General features: G+C 39.3%; 1 non-coding gene across 1 annotated transcript; it reads right to left on the reverse strand.

Moving 5' to 3' along the window:
* Positions 1-6288: 6288 nt before the first annotated feature.
* Positions 6289-6360, reverse strand: TRNAF-GAA (transfer RNA phenylalanine (anticodon GAA)). Its single transcript has one exon. It is a non-coding gene; the product is annotated as a tRNA-Phe (tRNA).
* Positions 6361-6709: the final 349 nt, after the last annotated feature.

Below are 6709 nucleotides of genomic sequence, written 5' to 3' on the forward strand. Positions count from 1 at the left end.
AATTGTCTTTCTTCATTAAAACATTTTATTTCAATTATATCTTAAAGAATCTCCCTAGAATTTTTAATCTAACCTTGGCACTCTTTTCTAGCATCTAGCCTTATGAATTCACTCGTTTTTGCCTTGATTTTCCTTATTTTTTGTGGAAATTTGGGAGTAAGATGGGGCCATTTGGATATTATTCTGTCATGTTGAGCTAGCTAATTTATTTTCTAATTTAGGTGACAAATATCTGTCTATTTCCTTGGGTTTTCAGTACATTTGTAATTTCAAATGTAATTTGTCACCCTGTTTATTTAACTTATATGCAGAGTACATTATCAGAAATACTGGACTGGATGAAGCATAAGCTGGAATCAAGATCGCCAGGAGAAATATCAATAACCTCAGATACGCAGATGACACCACCCTTATGGCAGAAAGTGAGGAACTAAAGAGCCTCTTGATGAAAGCGAAAGAGGTGAGTGGAAAAGTTGGCTTAAAACTCAAAATTCAGAAAACTAAAATCATGGCATCTTGTCCCATCACTTCATGGCAAATAAATGGGGAAAGAATGGAAACAGTGAGAGATTTTATTTGGGGGGCTCCAAAATCACTGCAGATGGTGACTGCAGCAATGAAATTAAAAGATGCTTACTCCTTGGAAGAAAAGTTATGACCAACCTAAACAGCATATTAAAAAGCAGAGACATTACTTGGCCAACAAAGGTCTATCTAGTTAAAGCTATGGTTTTTCTAGTAGTCATGTATGGATGTGAGAGTTGGACTATAAAGAAAGCTGAGCACAGAAGAATTGATCTTTTGCACTGTGGTGTTGGAGAAGACTTGAGAGCCCCTTGGACTGCAAGGAGATCCAATCAGTCCATCCTAAAGGAGATCAGTCCTGGATATTCATTGGAAGGATTGATGCTGAAGCGGAAATTCCAATACTGTGGCCACCTGATGCGAAGAACTGACTCATTTGAAAAGATCCTGATGCTGGGAAAGATTAAAGGCAGGAGGAGATGGGGATAACAGAGGATAAGATGGTTGGATGGCATCACCGACTCAATGGACATGAGTTTGAGCAAGGTCTGGGAGTTGGTGATGGACAGGGAAGCCTGGCATGCTGCAGTCCATGGGGTCACAAAGAGTTGGATATGACTGAGCAACTGAACTGAGCTGAACTGAATGCCTAAGCCACTGTGCTAGATGGTATGGAGACTACAAAGAGGAAAGGATGTAGCTCTTGTGTGTATAGAGTTTACGGTCAAAGTCATAGAACTGGGTATGCCAAATGTGGTATTTCTTAAAAGGAGGAATTAATGGGACTTCCCTGGCAGTCTGGTGTTTAAGACTCAGTGCTCCCAATGCAGGGGGCTTGTGTTCAATACCTCGTTGGGGAACTAACATCTCACATGCTGAGCATGTTGGCCAAAACAAACAAACAAAAAGGAAGAATTAGTAAGTACTGAATATATATTTACTCCCAAAGCCATTGCTCTGTCTCTATTTCATTGAAATGAATATAGGAGAAATGAGCCAAGGGTCCATGGAAAATGGGCCAAATGCTATAGGTAGAGATGCAAGACACAGAAATATGTAGACAGAAAGGTTGTATAAGTGTATTTGGGCAGAAATCTGAAGAACAGTATAGAATGAGAGGGACATCGGCTCACTGTAGGACAATCAGGCTTGTCTTTAGACTATTTCTAACTTCCTTTCCCATGAAAGGGAATAGACACTCTTTAGAAGATCAATGTTACACCTTAAATATACATATATGTAGCATTTGAGCTCTAGGAATAATACCCTAGTGTGCCATTTATGCTGTAAAAGCCATAAATGTTTTGAACTTGACTCAGAAGTGAAAAGGCTCTCCAGAGATGCTTTTAAATGTTCAAAGTTGAAGACATATTTTTCCTCTCTCTAAAAGTGAGCAAAAATCCCAAAGGAGAGAAGTCAAAATAAATAAATCAATACGAGGGTGGGAAAAATAGTGGACCAGCTGATAAGATAATGTTAAGAAGCTGGAAGTTTGATAAATTCAATTTTCTGAGCATACACAATAAAGAGTAAAAACAAAAGGAACAAGCCAAAGAAAGCAAGTTTCAATACATATTATAAAAATATATATATAAGCAGAGGAGTGTTTATTTTAAAACTAACGGAACTTAATTTTAAAGCTTCTTTATTTCTACTGTCTCCTTCCAGGGGCTTGGGAGGGGCTCTAACAATGTATTCATGTGATCATATATCTTGAAAATTTTACAAAACAAGTTATTTTAACCAAAGTCAGTTAAGATCACTGTCACTTTCCTCTCCAGTTTATGCTCTGTGACAGGTTCCTTACTGTCAACTGAGACAGCTTCAGCATGGCCTCAGTCATTACTGGGATCTAGCTAGAGGGGGGCTGAGTTGCAGATTTTTTAAAAATTATTTTATTTATTTTACTTTATAATATTGTATTGGTTTTGCCATACATTGACCTGAATCTGCTATGAGTGTACATGTGTTCTCCATCCTGAACCCCCCTCCCACCTTCCTCCCCATCCCATCCCTCTGGGTCGTCCCAGTGCACCAGCCCTGAGCACCCTATCTCATGCATCAAACCTGGACTGGCAATCCATTTCACATATGACATTTTACATGTTTCAATGCTATTCTCCCATATCATCCTGCCCTTGCCCACTCCCACAGATACAAAAGACTGTTCAATACATCTGTGTCTCCACTGCTGTCTCACATACAGGGTTATCATTACCTTCTTTCTAAATTCCATATATATGCATTAGTATACTGTATTGGTGTTTTTCTTTCTGGCTTACTTCACTCTCTAGAATAGGCTCCAGTTTCATCCACCTCATTAGAACTGATTCAAATGTATTCTTTTTAATGGCTGAGTACTATTCCATTATGTGTATGTACCACAGCTTTCTTATCCATTCATCTGTCGATGGACATCTAGGTTGCTTCCATGTCCTGGCTATTATAAAAAGTGCAGTGATGAACACTGGAGTACACGTGTCTTTTTCAATTCTGGTTTCCTCAGTGTGTATGCCCAGCAATGGGATTGCTGGGTAATATGGCAGTTCTGTCTCCAGTTTTTTAAGGAATCTCCACACTGTTCTCCATAGTGGCTGTACTAGTTTGCATTCCCACCAACAGTGAAAGAGGGTTCCCTTTTCTCCACATCCCCTCCAGCATTTATTGCTTGTAGACTTTTGGATAGCAGCCATTCTGACTGGCATGAAATGGTACCTCATTGTGGTTTTGACTTGCATTTCTCTGATAATGAGTGATGTTGAGCATCTTTTCATGTGTTTGTTAGCCATCTGTTTGTCTTCTTTGGAGAAATTTGTTTAGTTCTTTGGCCCATTTTTTTGATTGGGTCTTTTATTTTTCTGGAATTGAGCTGCAGGAGTTGCTTGTATATTTTTGAGATTAATTCTTTGTTAGTTGCTTCATTTGCTATTATTTTCTCCCATTCTGAAGGCTGTCTTTTCACCTTGCTTATAGTTTCCTTTGTTGTGCAGAAGCTTTTAATTTTAATTAGGTCCCATTTATTTTTGCTTTTTATTTCCAATATTCTGGGAGGTGGGTCATAGAGGATCCTGCTGTGATTTATGTCGGAGAGTGTTTTTTTCTTGCCTGGAGAATCCCAGGGATGGGGGAGCCTGGTGGGCTGCTGTCTATGAGGTCATACAGAGTCGGACATGACTGAAGCGACTTAGTAGCAGCAGCAGTAGCATTAGAAAGTGTTCTAGTTTCATTCTTTTACAAGTGGTTGACCAATTTTCCCAGCACCACATGTTAAAGAGATTGTCTTTTCTCCATTTAATATTCTTTCTTCCTTTGTCCAAGATAAGGTGTCCATAGGTGCGTGGATTTGTCTCTGGGCTTTCTATTTTGTTTCATTCGTCTATATTTCTGTCTTTGTGCCGGTACCATACTGTCCTCATGACTGTGGCTGTGTAGTAGAGCCTGAAGTGAGGCAGGTTGATTTCTCCAGTTCCATTGTTCTTTCTCAAGATCACTTTGGCTATTCAAGGCTTTTTGTATTTCCATACAAATTGTGAAATTATTTGTTCTAGTTCTCTGAAAAATACCATTGGTAGCAGATTTTTATTTTAGAAGGAGGATGTCTATCATTCTCAGTCACTTCTTTGTATCCAGTTAACTTAGGGCTAGCCCTCCTCACCTAACAATTATATCCAACATATTCAACCACCTATTGTACCAACTCAGTTTTGTATCCAATTGTTTTTATAATTTTTATTGGAGTATAATTGATTTACAATATTGCATTAGTTTCACAATTACAGCAAAGTGAATCAGTTATACATATACATGACCCACTCCTTTTCAGATTCTTTTCCTATATAATTCATTACAGAGTAATGAGTGAAGTTCCCTGTGCTCCACAGTAGGTATTTATTAGTTACCTATTTTGTATATAGTAGTGTGTATATCTCAATCCTATTCTCCCAATTTATCCTCCCCGCCCCCTACCCCGCAATTTCCCCGCTTGGTAACCATAAGTTTGTTTTCTTCATCTGTGACTCTATCTCTGTTTTTTAAATAAGTTCATTTGTAGCATTGCTTTTAGATTCTAATATAAGTGATATTGTATGATTTTTGTCATTCTATGACTTACTTCACAGTATGACAATCTCTATGTCCATCTATGGTGCTGTAAATAGCATTATTTCATTCATTTTTATGGATGAGTAATACTATATTTACAATTTTGTTTATTTTGCTTGATAGGGGTTCTTGGAATTTCATAAGCTTCATGACCCAAAAAACCCTGGATGAAATATAATTTCTGGATTGAAGAAGTTGATAACTGACTTGGAGGAAAATAAGAGATCCCAAGAAATCGATAGGGTACATAAACTGACACAGCATGAGAGTACAAATAACCACCTTACCTGGCTCCTAAGAAACCTGTATGTAGGTCAAGAAGCAACAGTTAGGACTGGACAGGGAATAATGAACTGGTTCAAAATTGGGAAAGGAGTACATCAAGGCTGTATATTGTTACCCTGCTTAATTAAATTCTATGCAGAGTAAATCATGTGAAATTCTGGGTTGAATGAATCACAAGCTGGAATCAAGATTCCTGGGAGAAATATCAGCAACCTCAGATATGTGGATGATATCAACCTAATGGCAGAAAGTTAAGAGAAACTAACTTGATGAGGATTAAAGAGGAGAGTTAAAAATCTGGCTTAAAACGCACCATTCTAAAAACTAAGCTCATCACATCCAGTCCCAACATCTCATAGCAAATAGATGAGAAAAAAAGTGAAAACAGTGACAGATTTTCTTTTCTTGTGTTCCAAAAACATTGCAGATGTTGACGGCAGACATGAAATTGAAAGACACTTGCTCCTTTGAAGGAAAGCTATGACAAACTTGGACAGCATATTAAAAAGCAGAGACATCACTTTGGCAGTCAAAGTCTGTAGAGTCAAAGGGATGGTTTTCCAGTAGTCACGTATGGATGTGAGAATTGGACCATAAAGAAGGCTGAGTGCTGAAGAATCAATGCTTTTGAACTAAGGTCTAGAGAAGACTCTTGAGAGTCCCCTGGACAGCAAGGAGATCAAACAGTTAATCCAAAAGGAAATCAACCCTGAATACTGATTTGAAAGACTGATACTGAGGCTGAAGCTCCAATACTGTGGCCACATGATACAAAGAGCTCACTCATTGGACTAGATCCTGATGCAAGGAAAATTGGAGGGCAGGAGGAGAAGAGGGAAACAGAGGATGAGATGATTGGATAGCATCACTGACTCAATTGACATGAGTTTGAGCAAACTCCAGGAGATAGTGAAGGATAAGAAAGCCTGTCCTACTGCAGTCCATGGGGTCACAAAGAGTCAAACATGACTTCATGACTGAACAAAAACACTAATACCTCTGGGTTTGAAATGAGGATACTATCTCTCCTGTTCCAGAACTGTTTAATAGTCATTGTAATTACATGCAATAAGAATTATTTCATCTCTTCTTCATTGTTTTTGAAAAGGAAGCCATTAATCCAAAACATTGTTCCCAAAAATCAGTCTTTGAAATGGTTCACTTCAGTTAAGTGGCTCAGTCATGTCCAACTCTCTGCAACCTCACGGACTGCAGAACGCCAGGCCTTCCTGTCCATTGAAGTGAAGTGAATTGAAGTCATTCAGTCTTGTCTGACTCTTTGCGACCCCATGGACTGTAGCCTATCAGGCTCCTCCGTCCATGGGATTTTCCAGGCAAGAGTGCTGGAGTGGATTGCCGTTTCCTTCTCCGGGGATCTTCCCTACCCAGGAATCGAACCTGGGTCTCCCGCATTTCAGGTGGACGCTTTACTGTCTGAGCCACCAGGGAAGCTTCCTGTCCATTACTATCTCCCAGAGTTTACCAAAACTCATGTCCATTGAGTCAGTGAGGGCATCCAACCATCTCATCCTCTGCTGTCCCCTTCTCCTCCCACCTTCAATCTTTCCCAGCCTCAGGGTCTTTTGAAATGAGTTAATTCCTAGCATCAGGTGGCCAAACTATTGGAGTTTCAGGTTCAACATCAGTCCTTCCAATGAACACTCAGGACTGATCTCCTTTAGGATGGACTGGTTGAATCTCCTTGTAGTCCAAGGGACTCTCAAGAGTCTTCTCCAACACCATAGTTTAAAAGCATCAATTCTTCAGTGCTCAGCTTTTTTTATAGTCCAACTCTCAC

Source organism: Bos indicus, chromosome 8 (assembly GCF_029378745.1).
Source record: "Bos indicus isolate NIAB-ARS_2022 breed Sahiwal x Tharparkar chromosome 8, NIAB-ARS_B.indTharparkar_mat_pri_1.0, whole genome shotgun sequence".
NCBI classification, from domain to species: Eukaryota; Metazoa; Chordata; class Mammalia; order Artiodactyla; family Bovidae; genus Bos; species Bos indicus.